Consider the following 22,526-nt stretch of genomic DNA (forward strand, 5'->3'; position numbering starts at 1 on the left):
TGAACTTGAGGTATTTAGACTACAACAATGAATGTTAAGCAGGGAGCTGAGTCGGAGGGGTGAATCTGCTTGTTCAAAGTACATTTGCAAGTTGATAGAAAAATGTGAAAACTGCAGTTTTCTGTATGATGGAGCAGGTTTACTTCATGGTTGGCCTGGCCCATGAACTTGACAGTAGTAGGCATCTGGTTTTGCTGTTCCTTGTGCAGGATTTCTCTTGCAAGGAAATACAGTCAATAGGAAGTTCATGGTGCACTTCAGCAGGTACCCTGGTCTTGGATATTCATGGGTTCAGGATTGCAAGTCACGATCAGTTACATCCTGCCTGATGCCTTAACCAAAAGAACAGCTTTACTGATATTTTTCTGGAGCTTTTTACCATTTCTAGGTTAACAATAACCTTAACTGTCACTGTGGAACTAAAACAGTGAGGTACTTCTGTGAATGAATTATTCCTTACTGAAAGCAACGTACAGCACTCCTCAAGGCAATAAAGCTCTGTTGGGATGTTGTAATTCTCTGCTATAAGACATGGCTTGCTCATTCTGAAATCACTAAAAATCAGCCACCAAATCAATAAGTCTCTTTAGAAATCTGTCTTTTTGCTTAATGCTATTGATTTAATCTGTTTTAGAAATCCCTATTAACCATTAGTCAATTAAACTCATGAGAGTTATATAGATTAAGTAAACCTCACCACTATCTCAGAGAGCTCAGAATAGATTAAGTGATTATCATGTAAGAGTCTTTTAATGAAGACACAGTTTAGATACACTGTACCTCTAAAGCTTATATGATGAAGTCTTTGACTAACAGTAATTACATATTAGTAATATGTATATTGATATGATAAAAACTAAATAAATGTCTGATAGTTTAAAACAACAGTTTGTGCAGTTGACATGGTGTGTGACTTGCATAAAACCAAATGGCAATGATTTGCTGAAGAGACTTATCTCTGTGTGACAAATGCATTAATCCTGGGCCTGGTCATCATGTTTAAATAGGTCAGCTGTGTGCAGGTGTAACTGATGGAGCCAATGCATCCTTGTACTCTTCTGAACCTTATAGCATCTTTCCACATTGTCTGTAGTGATTCTAGTGCCCAAAGCCTCTTTCCTTGGCTCATATCTCCAGTTATTAGAATGCTGGGTTTATGTGTTTGTCCCTCAGAAAGGTGGGGGTGACCTGAGCAGACCTTATCCCTTCCTCCTGCCCCTCCCTTGCTGCCCCTTTAGTCTGCAGTTAGTGGCTGCAAATGGCTCCTTCCCTTGCAAAAAGCAGAATTAGGGATGGGGCAGTCTATAAATCCCATTCCATTTCCCATTCTGAAATGAGAGAAACCCTCTAGTCAAAACCAGCTGTACCTCAGTGATTTTTTTCAGAATAAGAATTAAAATAATACCAAACCGAGGACAGAAGAGATTTTCTCTGGTATACAAGCCTAAGTTTTCTAAACAAATTACATTTTGAATATTCAGTACTGTTCCTTAAAAACTTGCTTATTCCTCACATTTTCATCTGTCTTTTTAGGAAAAGAGAACTGAATATTCTCTGCATATATTCAAAGATTAAAAGGAAGCCCTTTATAAACCATTGTCCCATTAGTTTAATTCGTATTTGTAGAGACTGCAAAACAGAGGAAGAAAAATGTCAGTCCTGGCTTATTTGTGTTTACCACATAATTGTACTGAATTGTTGATGGTTCTCTGTGAAATCCAGCTGAATGAAATGCCCTGAAATAGTAGTGTTTGCTTTAAATAGGTTTAATTTCATGTTTCTTGTTCGCTAATAATTTGAAAAGAAGACACTTTACTTGTGTGGTAGGCTTCCTTAGCTCTAAATACGCTTTCACTTCTTTTTGAGTGCTTTTCAAATGAGACAGTATGTGTTTCCATTGCAGAACAGAGTGTGCTGAGAAACACTGCTGGAAATGAGCTAATTGGAAAATGTCTAAATCATTTTTTAGGCTCAATCTATTGAAAGACTTGGGTGCTGTAGTGGTCAGCACCTAAGTTGATATTTAAATATATTTTTAAATTCAGTCCTTAGCCAAATTAGGTTTAAAAGTATTTACTGTCTTTCCTCATGAGCTGTTCCTAATGACTGTCTTTTCAAGGCTGTCTTCCCTCACATCACAATTGTTTAAAGTATAATTATAGTACCCTACTATTATACTGAAATTAAAAATGCTTCTTCATTGTTTTTCCATATGCTTTTCTGAATCATTCCATTTTTTCCACTTTAAAAAGGAGCATATGATATATATTTCTATAAGAAGTGCAGATACAGGGGTTTATAACTTCTGTAACTTGCACTAAATTGCTGCCAATAATATAACTTTACCATGCTCCCTCCTTCTTTATCTCTTTCACTATACACATATATATATAGGCATATATGTATAGGCATATATATGTGTATGTATGTTCTATTGTTAGTTTGCAGGTTTGTGGATTCTTTGGATTGAAAAAGGCCTGTGTTTCTGGAATTATTACTGTGATTATACAAACCTGTTCTGCATCTGTTATAACTGCTGGTCGTATTTCAATGAATAGCTACTGTTGTGCTGTAGCCAAAATTTGTATGGGCTTTCCTGGATAAGAGTTTGTGTTGGATTTTAGATGTCCATGTTCATATGTCTAAATATAAACCAGTCATCACAGCTCCAGTCATAGAGGGTAGAGTAGAAGTGGGCACTTCCATGGATGTTTTATCTTATCTAAAGACAGATTACTAAAATAGTTCAGCAAAAATATGTTTTAGAAGCATCTTTTCTTTCCATTATCTATAAAAGGAGTCTATAATTAGATCAAACATAGATGGTTACATCACAGAAATCTAAAGTTAGTTGATATGAATCCCACACTAAAATTTAGTGTCTGCAAATTTTAGATTTAATTCTAAGTGCAGCATACTTTTATAAAGAATACTTTGAAGGGGTTGAAGCACAGATATCTATATTGCTTTTACTTTTTGCTGGGATTACCAACAGCTTTGATTTCTCAGCCTAGTTCTTACCCAGACAGGGAACTTAGCAGCAGCCATGAAAAAATAAAAAGTGTTCTTTTATGCCTATTAATTTAAGCAGTTAACTAGAAAACAAGCTTTTAAAAATAAAACCAAGATATATACTCTACATTAAGTACATAAATCTGAGAATTGACACAATGTCAGTGCCTGCATGGCTATGAAAGTCTATTTCTGATCATAACCTTGTAAGGAGGTTAGACTTAGCATCCTTTTGGTTCGATATAAGGTGTGGAGAACTTCATGTTACTAAGTACATCAAAGAAAAGAAAAAATGTCAGGTTGGCAGGAATACAACATTTTGGAGATATTTGTTACATGCTTCCAAAATTCACTCTTTTAGCTGGCTGCCATTCCAAACTATCTATTTCTTTTTCCCTCCCCCTCAAGTAACTAAGACAATGCCCTGGCTCTACTGAAATCTCGGTGAGTCCCAGCCAATGAAGTTCCTGTCTGACTGAAGTGGTACAAAAACACTAAAAGTTGATGCCCTGGTTTGAGTTCTGCTTAACAGGAGGCTCAAGAGCACACCTGTATCATGGGCTGTCTAGATCAGACAGTGGCAATTTGTAAGATACTTCAAGAAAACAAAACCATATACCCAACTTTCCAACCAGACCCTATGACTTGATCTAGAAATTGGGAATTATGAGGCACAGAAATTATCTCGTGATTTGTTAGCTGGTATCTTGGAAATGTGCAAAACCAGCTGAGAGTCTTTGATCTGTTCTACTCACTAGGAAGATGAAGTACAGATTAAAGCTATATTTAATGTTTGCTCAAAGATCTAGAGACGAACGTCCTTTTGGTTCTGAAAGTAAAATTAATGCCTAAGAAAAGCACACCACAACCTTTAGGAGTCCCTTCCTTACTGAGCTTAGCTGATAGTAAACTTGATTATGGAGATATTTTCTTTTTTAATGTACAAACAGTAATGTATTAACTGCTGTTGGCGAAGGAATCACTTGAGATGTGAGGCGTTGGTGTCCTCATGACAGATCCACAATTACAGAGGAGCTGAGGAAGCTAGCATGCTGGACTTGTGTCTGACAGACGTGGGATCCAGGCGCTCTGCTGCTGGAGAGTTATGGAGAGGCATTGGACACAATGAAATCGAAGACTGATTTTCCCCCGCTCCTACCTGACAATAGGAAAATTGCTATAGGAAGATGGAAAGTGCACCCATGCAGCTAAAGCCCCATGACCCTGGTGTTCTCCCGGAGCCCAGCCTGGCTCAGGATGGAGATGGCACTTTGCCACTCCTGTCATGTTGGAGGTTCCATGAGTTCTGAGCACACATGAAGGCAGAAGTTTGAATATTTGGGGGTTTATTGCTGGGTGGGTTTTTTTTGTTTGTTTGTTTGTGAGCGCTCCTAAGTATAAGCAACTGTCCTGAAGATTACATTTGTGAATTTTAGGCATCTCACCCTTTGTTTGCAATGAGTGTTTCAGCTTGAGGACATAACAGTACTAGTACCAACTTCTCTGTGATATGGAAGGTGACTATGTTAAAGGTTCTAAGATATATAGATACTGTAACAATGGGAGCCATATATATAATTGCCCATTTTTATGGCAGTGATAAATATGTAACTGACATTGTTCAAAGCTGGAAAGCTGATTTTATGAGATGTCGGTATTTTTGATGTTTCAGTTATGGCTGTATCTTCTGCTTGCCACTCAGATATACTGTAAAAATGTTACAAGTCTTGTTCATACATGACTATGAAATACAGCATGTTAATTGTTCACTTAAAATAGCGGCATTTATTAGAAACAGATTATTCATAGGTGTGTCTTAAAACTGCACTAGAGCAAGTTACTTGATTTTCCAGTTTATTCATAAAATCTGAAGTGCTTAGCAAGAATGTTGAAGTATAGCACATTCTTCAACTTGACATATCTATGGCTTATGCTTGTCAAAACATTAATCTTTAATCAATGTTTGAAATAAAGAGGCTAGTGCTCATCAAATACAAGATCTGGAGAAATAGTTGTGGTTAATTAGGAAAGTGTGACTTGTTTATGGAAGCTAACAATCATTTGAATGGCCTGCGTGCTAAAGATGCTTTAATAATAACATAAATAATAATAATAATAATAATAAAGAATTATTTTTTAATGTGAAATATCTTGCTATTTCTCATGATTCAGAAGTTAAAACTGTAGTTACAGATCCTTAAAAGTATCTGGGCATGCAGTTTCCACTGATCCCTGCAGGAGCTTGCCTCTAGCGTTAATTTCTAGGAATTTGCCTTTCTCTCTACTGATGAGGCACATGTTCAGGGACAGTGCCCAAGTCCTAGCTCCTTCAGAGTAGTTTTCTTATTAGGATCAATTGCTTATCAGTGACATGTTATAAAGGTAATCCTGACTATTCTTGACTTTTTTAAAAATGTGCTTTGTTTATGCCAAATCTGACTTCATTTACCCAGGAAGACACCTTGTTTTAGAGGTGATGGGAGCTCATAAGCACCAGAGGCAGCGTGAGTGAATTAATGAATATTTCCTTGGCCTGATCAATCCATAACCTAGATAAACATCCTATGGATGATAAAAACCCTGCAGGCCCCTCACCAAGGGAGTCTGGGCTGCACACCAGGATTACATACTGACGAAGTTCCTTATTATTTAAGGGATTGAATCCTATAATAGGTCTGGTCCTTAGCCTGAAATCTCTGGCCAACCTCCAAGTTTCATAATGTTCCAAGATAAACAAGTATTTTGCTGGATACCAAAGACACTTCCCAGAGAAGAACTGAGAGTATAATTGAATGTTTAGACCCCTCAATTCAATCATGACTAGACTTTGGACATCTTATGAACCAACACTAGGCTGAACTGTTGCTTTCTTTCATTGAAGTCGATATGAGTATTGCTACGAAAAATGATAAGGGAATGGGGTCCTAGGAGTGCTTACAAGGAGAAAAGTGAAAGAAAATTCTAACATATAGCATCAAACAGATTTGTTCTATGAAATCAAAGAAAAATTATCACAAGGCTAGGGAAAACAGGAAAGCCATGGAGTATACTCACTGAAAACCACAAAATTTTTTGTCATTTTGAGAGGAAAAAAGAGAAATGAGGCAGAGTTCCAGTGTATAAGAAGAATGTTAGTTGACACAGGAAAATATCCTCCAGTGCTTAAGTCACACAGTATTTACAAAGGAATTCAGCCTTGTGGTAGTCTGGTTCTAGTTATTTAAAATGGGAGTTATAGTGGGGATGGGGGGGTGGGGTGGGGAATGAAGCTCAAGAATGTTAGCAAAATACAATGTCATAATGTTTTAATTTCTTTATTGTCATTGGAAAAAAAAAAGGAGATGTCTGAAAAACTGAAAAAAGTCAGAATTTTTCATTACACTGCAGACCATATTTACAACAGAAGATCTGAACTAATTTAATACCCAATTTGCCTTTTAGTACTGTCTTTGCACCTTCAGAAATAAAGGATTAGCTTGTAGGTTTATGTAAAGATAGGATAAGATTGGTTTCTGACCCAAGTTTAATTTAAGTAGAACTGGCTTCTCCAAAAGAGGTTGTTGTGAGTTCTGGGGAAGGAAACATTGCAAAAACCTCTGAAAATACTCTTTCATGAAAGCAAATAGGAGTAAAAAATCTGTAGGGAGCCACCTCACTGCATAAAATAAAAAAATATACTGACATTTTCCATTGCAGTGTTTCAGAAGTAGATATATATGTTCATGGTGTTGTAACATTTCAATGAAAACCCTCAATACAGTAACTGTCTGCAGTCAGTAATATTAATATAGAACAGAGTACTGAACATTTCTGCAAGCAACAAAACTATGATTCATTAATGCATTAATGTTTTCAGCCATTATATTGTTGCACGCCTTTCCTACTATTGATTAAGAAACAATGTGATGAGGTATTTTGAAGAATTAATTTTATTTTTACTTTTTAACTAGTAGCATTGTTTCATTTAATATGTTGAAATGGCAGTAGTATGTTACCCCTTTCACTTTTTTGCTTTTTAAAAAATAAGGGCAATTATTCTCAAATACGTCATTAGTGAGTGTTTTAGCATTTGAAAATTGGATTTTAGTTGAATGATATCAAACAGAACTGAAGAGTTCCTGCACTGTACATTGTGGTCTGAACCATCAGTTTTTACTACAGTAATGCAGCTTGAAGTTATTGCTATTTAGATTACGTTTATTTGTTGGCACTGACATTAATATTTGAAAAATAAATAAATAAATAATAATAAAAAATACGCCTTTGAAGAATAATGATAAATATTTTTTGCTGCGTCTCTGGTACTCTGCAGAAGAACCCTGTTTTATGTCTTTGCCCACTGTTCCAATCTGCTGAAGGGGTCTAGTGGTTCATGGGCCTCCTGTTGTTTTCTCCCTTTGAATCTGCTCAGAAATTGTGTTATTTCTTTCAGTGAGAGCCAGAGAGATGTCAGCCTTGGCTCTGAAGAGAATAGAGAACAGAGGAAAGGCAGGATCTTAGTTCATCTCAGCTAAAAATATGACTTTCCCAAAGAGCTGTTTACTACAGAAATTGGCCCTCTCCTTATGTTAGACAGTTATATACCCCTTTATTTATGAAAATAAACTTATACAGTATTTTATTTATACTCTTTGCAGTTTATCACAACAGTTTCATGATACAAGAAAAAATTACCTCCTCCTTAGAGCTATGGAAACTGAGTCACAGATAGCAGTCAATGTTTTGCATGGCCAGGACTACAAATTGATTGCAAGTAAGAGTCAGTGGCCATCCTCCTGCCCCACAATGTATTTATTGCAGTGCTGTTACTTACTCAGGCATTCAGGTGATTTTAGATACTAAAGCAAATGTCAACCTTCCTGTTCATGGGCTTGTTGCCTTGCAATAGGAAATGAATGCCTTCTGCAAGAAAAACAAAATAAATTACAGAACTTACACTGGTATAAGTGTCAACAATTCATGGACCTTAACTTTCTAAATAAAAGCAACCACTCTAGGAACACTGGGCTTAGTAACTAAATAGTTATTAAATAATATAAACAAGTGATTAGGACTAACAGATGCACCTGCTAATTCTACAGGTTTTCATTACCACTATGTCGCCTGAGTAGTTCTAGGTTGCTTTTACAACAAAGGGCTGTGAGACCTGTAGTTCGCTCCCTTAACACGGTGCAGGATGGTACCTGCAGTCCCAGTAGTATGACATGGGAATGCAACCGTGCAGCATCCCGTTTGGCTGGAGCTGTGTCTAAAATGGGTTACTGACTTGAGTGGACCTGCTGAGTTTCAGGCAGTTGCTGATCCAGAATTGTTTGTGGGAACACACCATTGAAAGGGAATGGAGATAAAGGTACGGGCATTTGGCAACTAATTTCAGGAGGGACAGTCTTAAGAAGAAGCGGAGAAGAAGAAAAGATGTTGAATAGGAAAGATGACTTATTTTAAAATGCACAGAGCAGAGCAGAAAATCAAGGTCATAGGCTAAGTCTGCAAAGCCTTTAAATATTGTAAGGAATCTTTTACAGATTCTGGAATGAAAAATGTGCAAAACATAACAAACCCATTCGACAAAGGCATGTTTACATTGGCTTAAAACTGTTAAAAGAGGCTTTCTGAGCTTGCTGATGCGTGGATGGGCATCTTGCTTTTCTCTTTCAAAGATATATGGCTCTAAGAAGAGACAGAAATAAAAAGAATTATTTCATAATAAAATGAATTATTTCGTAATAAAACCAGTCCCTGCAGAGCTCATCTTAAAGGTCAGAAAATGGAACATTTACCAGAATGCACTTTTTATTTCAATAGTTTGAGAATAGCTATTGGCACTATAGCTTAGAGTGCCAGCATTCAACTTCTAAGTGTTTATGCCCATGTTTGTATAAACTAATTCCAACTATAAGAAAGATAGTCAGTGTTAGATGGTGACGAATTAACTCTAAATTCCTAAGACAGCTGTATCTCTTCCTCTTAAAGTTTGCTACTAGCACACAGATCAATAATTGCAAAGAGGAAGGGTAACTACAGAAATTCTTAGTTTTGTTGCAGACACCTGGGGACTGATCATGGATGCTCAGTGCAGTCCTGTGAGGAAGCACTGGAGGAAGTTATGTTAGAAGGGCACCAGTGTAGCCACAGTAGTGAGGTATTCTGTGGGGTGTTATTAGTTAAGATGAGGTAATTAACCACCCAGTAACGTGTCATGTACGCAGAGCATGTACTGGAAGTAACTGGAAGTAACCCGTCAGTTCCCGTACAGAACAGCACTGTACACCTAGATGACCATGAAAACACCAATTTGTCCTTAGAAAGTTCTTTACATCTCTTTGTGAACCATCTGAAACAGAACTTTGCTATATCTTTACCGTATTTTCTTTAAATTACAGACATCTCATTTAAAAGCCATTTTGGAAGCCTGCATTGAAAAGTTCTCTTTGCAAGTGCGGAAGAATATTGGCTATTATAAGTAGTTGCCTCTCCTGCTGATATTTCATCCTTCCAAAGAATTTCTATTCAGCATAGAATATTACAGATTCAGCCTAAAAGTATAGCACAGCTACTCAGAAACTATCAGGTTGTCATCGTTTTTCTTCCCCTCATTCAGGGAAATAAATGTAATTTGAAGACTTTGATATAGCAGTATACCGTATGTGGCTGAAACTGACTTACCAAATCTCATTCACACTTTGGCTTGTGAGTTCATAGTGTGGACTGTAAAATCTTGTTCATTTGGAAAAGCCAGAGTAAACAGCGTAGTAAATAAGCAGAATTTGGAGAAGGGTCCTTTTATTTTCTGTGTTGCTCTAGTGCCAGTGAGGTCTGTTCCCAGCCGCTGGCTGTCACTGGACTTGAGGCTGTATAAGCAATGCAGAGACTTGCACAGAGAACTTTGAACGTGATGTTTATGGCAGCAGGCAATAGAGGAATAGAAATACACAGGCAGTGCATGGAATTTGGAACAACTATAAAGGGGAAAGGTGAGGGCGGGAGGGGGCAACTTGTGGCTGCTAGGTAGATGTCCCCAATGTGAAACAAAGTACAGAAGTGTTAGAAGTAATAAATCAAGAGTCTGATTGGAAGGGTGAGGGATCACTTCAGTAGTAAATGTGAGTGGATTGCTTGTTAAAGACATTGAAACGGAAGACAAGCAAGACAGCCTGTGCATATTTAGTGACATGAAGGGGACCTTGTAGAAGTGTTCAGTGTGGCACCAGAGTACCAGCTACAAAAACAGTCTTCACAGTGAGTAGCACGCAACTGCATTTGCTTAGTCTGCAGAGCAAATTGCTGAAATTGAGACAGAGATATCAAGAAACTGGGTGAGATTTTGGGTAGGAAAGGCCATACTACCCAGAAAGATGCAGGAAGGTGGTGAGAAAGCTTTTACTCTCTAGACAGAGAGATGAGAAACAAGCTACCTCTCCCTCAGCCATGCCTTCCCCAGCTGTTGACAAATGCATACAGATAGGGCTCTGTAGCAAGGACCTTGGTTGGGAGGAAACTCCAGCAGATGAGCTGGCTCCAAAAGCCGCATAAGCTTTAATCAGATTCTGGTTATATGTTTTTGTTTGATCACCATTTACCATGAAATTTTCCCTTCTAGAAAACTACAGTTTCACAATGGGACCATTTGAGTTTGAATTCCAGCCACATCTGTAGGAAGGGAATGCATGAACATCTTCATGTTTTGCCAGGACACCAGGAGCTGGAGAGACAGGCTGAGATGGTGTTTTGGAAAGAAAAAAAAGTTATGACTATCCTGATTTATTCCACCTTTAGAATTAGCTCATAATTCCCAGTAGGAAATGAAAGTCATGTTAGCTCTGAAATAGTTGTTGGTCTTCTTCCTTATTCTCTTTTCTTCTTTAATCATACTAACTTAGCAACTGTACTCTCAATTAAGCAGATTAACTGTAGCATTTGAATTTTAACTCTCCAGACCTTTGATTTGGATTTTAGCTAATGGTATGTGCATTCACATGCATGCCTGAAGATTTATCCTTGTAACTCTTGTTAGCCTGAACAGGGGCCATGTGGATAATTGCCCATGTAACATGTTGAAATCTAACTTGTTTGTTAACCTTGAAAAGATTCACAGGGCTAATTCCTGGCAATCGTGCAGAAGATGAACCCCAATATGTTGTTTGTAAACAGTTCTTGCAATTTCTGAGCTATGTACCCATATTTCCCTCAAAAATAACCAAATGACCTTTAATATAGGTAGTAGCTATGGCAACTGTTTTAAAATATTTAAACAACATAAAATAACACAAATCATTAGAGTCTTTAAGTTATTTCTGGCTTGATACTAGTGATTTATAGATGCTTTCATGAAAAGTCTAATTTCCAGCATGACTATGTAAAATGTGTGTAAGAGTTCAGATGCTTCCCTGTGAGGTTTCCTTTTCCTGATCCTTGCTAGGAAAATTAATCAGGAAAGGGTAACCTGTCCATGATTTTTAATATACCACTACAATTTTTAAACTGACTAGCATAGAACTGTACTGAACTCTGGGGCTGCTCTGACCGCATAGCAGGAAACAGGCAACAAAACCATTCAGTGTTTTTTCTTAAGCTTCATGTTCTACTGTGCAAGTAACACTATTAGGAGAGATTTGGGACATGAACCTTACCCCTGCTTTGTCTTTATACTAGCGCCGTCTGGGGTGACTCAGCTGCAGGTCACAGAAGCCTGAGTGCTTCCTACAGAAAGCACAGCAGAAACACCTGAGACTGATAGGAAGGATTTATTGCTTGTGGCTGGTGAGCAGCAGATGGTGATCTGGGGTAGCTCTTTCTATTTGCCCAGGAAGCAGTTGCAGGAAGGAGCCTTTGCAGAGGGTTGGAAACCTCTCCCCAGGGGTGTAAGGGTGGCTAAGGGAGGATGCAGATGGTATGGTGCCAGAACTTTTGCTTGCTGGATTCATTGCCTCTGGGAACAGAAGGTGGGTTCCCTGGATAAGAAGAAAGGAAACTGAGGCAGGAGATTGTAGGAATTAAAGCCAAATCTTACTACAAGTCTTCTTAGAAACTTATTTTCCATCTTCCCTGAAGATAAAAACCCTTATTAAAAAGTCTGAGAAATTTGGATCATGTCTTTGTGGTCAGAGCTTTTAAGGTATGGTTACACAAATGTTTTCTTATTTCTACTTCATAAAAATGTATAACAGTACAATGAAGGTGTACATACACTTATTTTAAAAAATATATGTTGATGTTATATTTTGATCCGTTCTCTGTGATTTAATGTTTGATTCGGGGCTCCCTTTACAGTTCTAAGTTTACAAAAATAGAGCAGCTTATGATTTAGCCTCAAGAGACTAGCACAGCATTGTTCTTTCTATGCTTGTATTATCACAGGACTTATGTTTTAAAAGCACTAAGTCTCTCTGAAGTCTCTGAGAACACTGAGTAATGAAACTTGTGCCTCAAGATGCACAGAATGGGTGGAACCAGGCATCTGGAACGTGCAAAGGATGCCTATCTTGTACGGTATGATATTTTTAAACAATTTTGGTTGTCTTGTCTGCAGGCTATATGCAAGCTTCTTTTATTACCAGATTTACACTTTGTTGGCATAATTCTTCTTCTAGCTGCTGTTTGGGGTTCAACTTCAAATCCAATGTTGTTGCTTTGAAAAAGTTTTTTCTTAAATACTATTCCAACAGACCAATGGGTTGATACTCCATCTTCAATAAATGGGTCAAAACTGAGCGTCGTTGGACTTACTCTGCTGTTACTGGGAGCAAAATTTGATCCATTGGTTTCATTTATATTATGCTTAACTGTTGTGTACTTCAGCTGGCGTCTTAATTGATTAGATGGGGCTTGATGAAAGACACTCTGTATGCTTTCTCTGATAATGTGTTTAAATCAGCATCCATGGCTGTTCTTGAAGTTAATGAGATCTTGCCTACCTGTTCCTACTAAAAAAAACACGGTCTGTCGTCAATACCTGTTCAGTGATACAATATCCTATGAAAAATCTTTTTTCTTTACTCAGAACACCTGTAGTACTTGAATTCTAAGACAAACTGTTTAAATGGCTTTGATTTTCAGACTGGTAGCAGTGCTTTTTTTACCTTCACTCTGAATACAAGCTCCACTGTGTGTTTGGCATCCCCTTTCTGCCTGATGCTCTTCCTATGTAGGTGCTCCCCCAGATAAGCTCTAGGCCTGAGTAACAGGGGTTTTTTGAGACTATTTTCTTCACTTGTTTTTAATATTTAGATCTTATGTTTGGTTTTAAGTACTGTGCAAAGGCTTTCAACTTAGTCTGCAGTGGTGTATCGTGCCCTCAATTTCCCTATTACTATCCTGAAGTCTGGAGAAATGCTTCAGTAATTTTATTTATTTTTGTTAAATGTAGAAGAGATTCATGAAGTGGGACTTTGGCTGGAATTTGTTTTCAGTGGATTTACTTCCTGGGATTGAAAGTACATATCCCATCCCTGACTAATTTTTGGGAAAGTTTTTTTTTTTCATGGTATATGGCATACCTGAACTCATGAATACTGATTCTCCCCTGGTAAGCAGCTCTGGGGAGCCCTAGAAGTGTGCTGCTACTTGACAGAGGGCTGATGTGTGTTTGGGGGAGAACTGCTCTCTGGTCAGGTTTCCTTAAAAAGCCCTGTAAGAGTTAGGGTGGGTGATGTAAGGATAAATGTGTTCAGAGTGTTGCTAAAACTAGTAGATAATGTGTATTTAATGAGTTTGCACGTCATGTATGACTTTGATGGCACTGATGATTAGTAACTAAGCAAAAAGGTATTCCCGTTAATACAGCAGGATGCTGTTAAGTGTAAGACAGACTCTGCTGGCATGTTTCACGTCTGCTCTTTGGAAGAGGCACAAACTCACTGCATAAACAAGCCAGCACGTGTTCACAGTCAGTAATGTGGAACTGTAGCCTGTGCTAATGTGAAAATGGTGGCTTTGCAGTTTCATCATTGGAATGGGCAGAAATGCAGGATGTGTTGAAAAAATACACCTGAAATTAACCTCAACCTCTGAAATACAATTTACCTATGTGGATGAGATCAAATCATGCTCTGGGAAGAGATTTTGAAGAACTTTGAGCGCTAGACAAGTAAAGGGAAATACTCTCAATAAAGAATAATAATTAAAAAAAAACCCAACTGCTATAGGAACTTCTTATTTTTTATCTAATAGATAAATCTAAAGATAAATTAAATAGATAAATCTGCCATCTTGCTGATGACCCCAGTTTTCAGTATGAAATGCTAAAATTTTACACTAAAATGCTAAAATTTTACACAGTACAGTTAACTTACACTGCACTTCAAAAATCTTGAAATCAATCCAAAGCTCACTGAATTATGATTTTATTTTTTAATATGATCTTTAATCAGTAAGATTATTCTTTCTAGTGTGCTGTGGGTCAGCCTCCATTATTAAAGCAGAATGGGGTTCAGCCATGGTTCTGGAGGACTCTTATTATAATAGCAAAACAAAAACAAACAAATAAAACCTTTCAGGCAATTGGTACATAAATAAAGATACCTTCTCCAGGTTCTAGTCCTGTGTGTTCTGTTTTATAGCAAGGGTAGGTGGGTACAGAGCTCAGAAGGGCTTGTTATTAGGAGAATCTGAAAGACGTATTTCAGAATCTAAGTGGGACTGTGTCACATGCTGATGCTCTGAAGTTCAGGAGGGGAGATAGGAAAAACAAAGGAAATGAGAGAATGAGTGAATTAGAATGGTATCCAGGATGCAAGGAAAATGCTACAGATCTTTGGGGATTTTGAATTTGATGACAGACAAAATACAGTTGAGAATGTCTATAAGAAGGGCAGAGGACTGAAATTTTCTTTCAGTTTATATTGCAGGAACACAAGTACCTGCATCTACAGTTTCTAACATCTGAAATCCCTGAAGGTCTGATCACACTACAGTGCTATGACTGTGGCTGAGAGACTCTTTGGAAATTTTCCGATGTGTATTCCTATAGTTGATACGCAGTCTATTTTTCAGCCCCTAAAGAGGTGCCCTGAGTACAGGTCTGCTCTGAACATGCTTCAAAATTCAAATATACTTCGAAACACTTGTTACTAATACACTTCAAGTAGTGCTTCTTCATCTTGGAGAAACAAATTTAGCCTGAAAACACAATATTCAAAAGTAATGATTTCATTAATAGATATAAGAGCGGGGCTTTTGTAATAAGTTGAATGTTCCATATTTTTCATTCTGTGTTATGAAAGCTTCTGTTCTCCCATCTGGTTTTCTTTACTGTGAGTTGCTCCTGTAAGCCCTTGATTCAGTATGGCATTTGTACCTGTGCTTTACTTATAAGCATGTGATTGCTCCCATTTGGGGAGGAGAAAAAGGTAGGGAAAAGATGATTAGTGCTGTGCTGGATTGGGACCCCGACATTGCTCTTTATCTTAGGTTTCTTACCTTCGATTTGCTGGAATGTGTTCTGTGGCTTCCAGAAAGAAGTGATTTACATTTTACCTACAGCCTTATTCTCTTTGTACATAGCATCATGTTCTGAATACTTATGACTGCCAAAAGTCTTTGCTGAATAGAAGTTTTACTGCCATGGAAAACTGTTTGTGGATGGGTTTGTCTTCTAGCTCTGTGATAAGGAAAAGGGGCTGCAAATATGCTAAAAATAGCATGTTGTGTAAAGCCATTAACAGAAAATTAAATACCCACCCACCCCCCATCCGTCTTTTAAACAAAAGATCAATTTGCACTAAACCCACTTATGCAGTCAATTGCAGTAAGTGTACATAGGTAAAAACAGAAGCTAATCCAAGGGAAGGTGCACAATACCATAGAGTTTGTCTGAGTACATACCTTATCCTAAGCAGTAATTATATAGATATTAGACTTAATTGATTCCCCTCCTACAAATTGTCTGGACAAGAAATTATTTCCTGTTCAGTTTACTTGAATTGGACATAAATAGGAAAGATAACTGCAAAATTATTAAATGTTTGTGTAAACTGAGCTAGACTAGGGATGATTTTCTAATGTGAGACAATGGGAGAACACCTATTTCAAAAGTGAGTTACTTCTAGTAAATCAAAGCAGCTCATATAGGAATGAGATTACTCAAAACTTACATCACCAAAAGTGTCAGACATGTAACTCAAAGTTATCTGAGCAACTTGGGCAATTCATGTCTGTCATGTCCTTAATGCTGTTTACTGAACATAGCAAAGTAAATTCCCATCAGCAAGATTAATTTGTGCTGATTCTTCTAATGTTAGTCCCCTAGTATTCATTTTCATTTTCAGCATGGCAGAAGATTTAGGGTAGCAAAGAGGTGATGGAATTGTGTGCATGTTTGCAACTCTGCATGCTGTTCTGCAATAATCTTGATTTGCTCCCACTTGATGTTGCTGATTCTCTTGAAGATTACTTTTGAATTGGCTTAATTTTTGCCAGAATGATAGCTTTAAGGTAATGACTGTGGAAAAAAGAAACATTGCATGGAATATCTTTCTATGATGGTGCCCTAAAGGGAAGAAGTTTGAGTTCAAGATGCTGCAAGTGTCTAGGGTCATCAAAAACAAGGATAAGGAAAGGACTTTAATGCTTGTCTAATCTGCCAGGTCACACTACTGGAACCTTTCATTTTTTTACTTCAAATCCATATAATTAAATTTCCGCTAATCACTGTCTGTCCAGGTTCCTAGAGAAAAAAAAATAATTGCTAGAAGAGGATACCACTGTGTATGCACAAGAAGGCAGTTTCACAACTTGCCTGTTCTTATGCAGAAATACCTGCTTATTTTAGAAATTATGGTTCTTAGATTTCTTTGTCTTGCAACTTCCAATGTTCACATCCAGAGCGAAAGCAACAGTTACGTTCCTCTACACAGACATAATTTCCTCTTAACACATTCCAGCCAGTACCTCAACTAAGATGGAGAGGAAAAAAATGTGTTTCAATGAAAAGCAGAATTACCTTGCATATGTAATGAAGCTGCTGTGCAGGTAACTTTAATTCTAGTGCTCTCTAGAGCCTGATAGCTTGCTTTTGCAACAGGTTAATAATATTCAGAAGTGGATATAAATTTTACCTGTAAAGGACTAAAATTCACATAGCATGATTACTAGTTGAAAATATATTCCTTTTTCCAGATAGTGAAAAAATCTTATTAACCAGCATGGATTTTTTTTTAATATATTACTGTATACTGACACGCACATGCACTTTTGTTACATGTTTGGTTTTTTTTTTTTCAAAAACAAGATATTAAATTACTGTCTTCTAGAGTAGAAACCGTAATCAAGTTGTTCAGCAATTGTACATCCTAGCCACCAGCTAGATGGCTGTAGCTCCTAGTGAACTGAGCTGTGCAGCTTTTTCCATAAATTGTTGTTTAGGTTTTGATACAGTTTCAACCACCACCACATTCCTGTTAGAATAATGTGAAAACTGGAAGAATGAAACACATAAAACTGGTCAAAAACCTTGTGCTGAAACCTTTCATCCGAGCAGACAAATTGGACTTTTCTACCTTAATGCTTGACAAACTCACTTCAACAATAACAACTAGCAAAAAAAAAAAAAAAAAAGGCAGCCTGTGTTCTGGTTCAACATTTCAAAACAAAGCAATTTTTCTGTTTCCATTTGAAAATTAAATTGTTTTTCACTTAATATCATGTTAAATATGTCAATTTAAAGAAAACTCCAAATATTTTCATTTACCTGAAATCTTTCTCCTTTTTTTTCCTTTTTTTTTTTTTTAACCTACTATGGGGGGTTTCAAAAACAGTAGTTGAAAACTTTTCTATAGAAAGGAGTTCATTCCCTTCCAACTAATGCACAATTACCTGTAACCCTAAATTGATTTGGCACTAGGTCAGAGTAACTGGACAGATACTTAAAGAATATGGTGTATGTAACCACTCTGCGTTTGCTGCTCACTACATAACTGCACTGCCTTTGGCAAATTCTTCTGTTTGGGATGAGCCTCCGGAGTCCCTGGCTGCCATCCCATGTTGCTTCGCTGTTCTAGCAGCAACACTTCAACCTGTTTACTGAAGTATTCTGCTGGTTGACTTTTACCATCCTCTTGAACCGTGGAGTCGGGACCAAGCCCAGGTCCGCCCAGAGGGCGAAGCAGGTGAGATGGCCTCAAGGGAGAGCTCGCTCTGTGCCCCGAGCGCTGGCACTGCTGTCCTAGCCTGGCACCAGTGCCTCAATTGTATTACCGCTGCTTACAGCTACATTGGACAAATGTTCCTATTCTCCTCATATGGAGAAAAAGCTGAACGTGAACTTTGTCACCAAAGATACTGCAAGAAGTGGCAAGAGGCCTAACCCTTCCCAGTGAGGTGGCTGTGGACCTGTGTCTATGCAGAGCTGCTTGTTTTACGGAACAGTTCGGAGGTTTGGGTCTAGATCAGAAAATGTGTAGTTTATTCTTCTCTGAGAGCTTGTTTTGATCCCAGAAGGTGTCAGAATGAAAAACCATGTGGCTCAGTGTCCCGTCTCTGGCAGGAGTGTTAGGACATGCCTTGGGAAGAGTGTCAGAACAGAGCTAGCATATGTCCTCTCCTAATACTCTCTCATTTCCATCTATTCTGTGTTAAAACTTCCTGAGCCTGGTGTGATCTATGTTTATTCATTATCCACCAGTCAACCACCTACAAAGAAGGGGAACAGCTGCTGTTTGTTTTGAACATGGATATTTGCTGGCTTTGCTTGTACCCCCCAGCTCTGGGGGAAGGAGTGAACGATCGGGCCCACTTCCCCTTCTCCATGTTCATCACGGCTTTGAGAGACCTCTGTCACACCCCCTCCAGTTATCTGCAGGCCAAAATGTTTGTTATTGTGTAGCTGCAGTTACATCAGAGAGGCTGTGGCGGATATTTGGTGAATAACTACAACATATTTCCAATCATGAAATAATATCAAATTACATCCATCCTAAAGGGGGAAGAAAAAAAAAAGGCAATGTGCGTTACCCGCTTGGGATGACGTTTACTTGTCTTCAAGAATGAAACATGCCAATTCTAGATGTAAAATTGTTCAATTTCAAATATGCATTAAAATTACAGACCTGGCAGCTTAATGGTATTCTTATCATTCTGCTAAATGTGGGTATCTTATCCAAATGTATGGTTGTGCTAAGCTGTGTCAGTTGAGAAATCTGCCAGAATTGCTTATATTCATAGAAAAAATAAGTAATCTGTGTGTGTTTAAATTGTCACTAGGATCTTCTGCATGCTGCCTTTAATACATAGGGCAGGAAAATCATGTCTCTCTGCTGCTGCTGTATTGAAATAACTTCCTCATCTCTTATGACTCTTCGCCATGTTTGATGGCTTTTCTCAGAGCTGTGCTCCCAGGCACTTGTTATTGTAAGAGAATCTCGGTTTTCATTACAACAAGAAACAAACCCTTCAGCCAGATTCTTGATGGGAGAGAGTATCTCAAAGTGTGCACAATGTACTTCACAAAGTTTAAAAATAAGAGACTAAAGGAAAGTTCAATTAAAGCAAATATGATTTTGTAAGTGTTGGGCTAACAAATTTTTGAACAGTTTGCAATTTTTCAGAAGTTAGAAATCCTATATAAACTTAAGATACTGCTGTGAATACTGCATGTAAGGATCTTGTAATTTCACAGCTGGAAACTTGAGTATACTCTAAATGAAACACTTAACAATTAAATCATCCTTCAAGCATCCTTCTTCAACTTGCTGCCTTTTAGATCTTCACTGTGAAGCAAAATCCTGCATTCCTCTTGAAAGAGAGATAAAGATGAGGGAGGAGAGAAAAATTAAGATTCAGTTCTGAAAAGAAATTCAGATAAGTAAATAGGGAGCCTCTTTCTCTTTCCTAATCTTAGTACAAATGCTGTTTAATAAGATACCAACAATATTCAATTAGCATCAATCTATGCAAGATGCTACAAACACACTTATGTGAGGTCACACTCATTTAAAATATTAGAGGTGTAATTACCAGCTCGATGCCACAAAACAAAGTGGAACAATACATTTATCTCACAAACGTTCAGAAAAACTTCAAGAAAATGTTCTCATCAGCTGTATGATCAGACTAATTTTACTTCATACCAGCATTCCTGTTAAAACAATCACTTTAGATAAGAAAAGGAAACATTAATTTCTGTTGCTATCTTTAATTTGCAGCATGCATACTCTGTGGTTTTTGAGAAATGGTAAATGAGTAACAAGTAAACGCTATCCTGCCCTTCTGGGGTTTCACACTTGAACTATTTAGTTGTTTAATGGATTTTCAGTGAGGTTGATTTATCCAGTGGAAGTAATTGAATAGGTAATACCAGTACCTGGTGGCTTTGAAATCTGGGACATTTAATGTGTAGCTGTTTTGATAAGAAAACTGGATGAGAATTCTAGGCTCAAGGAGTAATGTAACTTATTAAAATATAGAAATAGGTACTGGTTCTATGAATCATTTAGAATTTACTCCATATTGGAAATATTGATGTAACCTTACTAAATTAAATGCAGTGGAATTTATATTTTATACACAAGATGAAGAACAATTCTTGCAGCACTAAAAAAGTATATTCTGAGAATTCCCATGTGACTATTTGTAGCAGTAATTCTAATACTAGAAACAAAGTTTTGCAGAGCTTTAGCACAGACAAATGTGGTTTTACTTCATGTCCATATTGACTTCATAAAGAAAGTTTACTCCACTCTCTGTTACTGATACACTCTATATTGTGTGTGAGACAACTTTGATATTGACCAATTTAATCCCTGTTACTTCCTCTGGAATTAATCATTATAGCAATTTTTCCTCTAATAAAAAAAAAAGAAATTAAAGAAAAGAACTTGTAGCAATAAAAGGACAGCTGTTACATATACAGAAAACTGTGTACTGGTCCAGAATGATCAGAAGGAGAGGCAGGGATTGCATTTATAGTCATGCATTTGGTTAAGGAATGAACAGGATCAAGGTTTCTGTGTTATGATCTGGCCAGTATACACATTTGGGTTTGGCTATGGCTAGCCTGATATCATTTTTGTCAACAGTAGCTTATTCTCGCTGTTAATGCTCTCAGAAATTCAGGAGCTATTCATATGCACAGATTCTGCTGTGTGATAAGCATGTCTGCTTGCCACAGGATGCAACAATTTCTGAATACTTAGACTTTTATAGTTCACAAACTGAACTCTTAAAAGACAAACTGTGTTTGGTATGTCCTTATCAACCTATGCACTATACAAGCAAATTAAATAGTGGCCTCTTTTATCTACTGCATAACAAACCCTCCTGTCTTTCTCTGCTAAAACTCTTGTCCATTACTTGGTCATTTACTGAATCAATTATTTATAAGGAAGGATGCTATAACCTTTTTGTCTTGGCCTCTATACCTCCAGGGTATTTGATCTATTCACAGTAAGTCACCTCACTTCCTAGATTCCTCTTCTTGGAAAGCAAAGGTCAGGAAAAAACTGCACACTTGCTGCATCCCCAAGCACATCCCATCTTTGTTCCTTTTCTGTATATTTTTTTCCTCTTCTAATTTTAACCCCCCTTTTTTTTTTTGTCTTGTGTTCAAGGGAATTTAAACTCCAACAGAAAGAAAAGATCCTCATATGCTTTAACTATAGATGACATTCACATGTGACAATATTAGCAATTAGGTTATCAATTACATGGCAGTATGTAGATATGTGGGTATTAATCTATCTGGGGACCTGTACTGCTTTTGAGTAGAACCTTAAGCCAGAGACTCAAATCCCACCTGACAGTACTTTATCCACATGGAATAAATATAACTTCTCATTAAGCAAGAGAATAGATTTGCACTAGAGTGCAAAGAAGGGTGGAAAAATGAATGGACAATGGAAAATTCAACAGAGTCCAACTTCTCAAACCCCAAAACTGCTTGACTGCAAGAACAGACAGCTTGGCTTGTCCACTGGCCAAAACTAGAAAGCTAAAAAATCAGGACAAGCATCATAGATGACAGGTCTTGAGCTGAGACAGGGGGTGAGGAGTATCAGTTAGAAAGGTGTTTAGGGAGGTGATAGGTCTGTGAGAATTTTGTAGCTAAGAAGGAGAATCTGTTATTGGATGTAAATGAGGAAAGGGCTGTTAGTGAAGGGCTAGGGAAATCACATCTACAACATCTACAGCAACGTATTGCATTATAAGTGAAGGTATGGTTATAAGTGAAGGGACACACATGCATTTTTATTGAAGGCAAAAAGGAAGCTCTTTATAATTAATAAGATTCTAAGTGATCAGATTTAATGTGCAATGATAATAGCACATACATCATTGTATGCTAAATGTTCTGAAAGAATGTGCAGAAGGTAGGCAGGGAGGATCTAAAAGAGTTGAAACTCGGGGAGACTTTCTGGGTACAAAACTCAGTACTGATGTTATTTCTGAGAATAACACAAAAAACAGGCAGAAACTGAGCATATTCCTTTGCTTGCATTTAGCATGTTGTGATGATGAGACCACATAGAGCTGAGTAAATATCTCATTTTGGATAAGCTAAATCTCTGTGACTCTCTGATTGC

The sequence above is a fragment of the Falco naumanni genome, chromosome 14, assembly GCF_017639655.2.
Source record: "Falco naumanni isolate bFalNau1 chromosome 14, bFalNau1.pat, whole genome shotgun sequence".
NCBI classification, from domain to species: Eukaryota; Metazoa; Chordata; class Aves; order Falconiformes; family Falconidae; genus Falco; species Falco naumanni.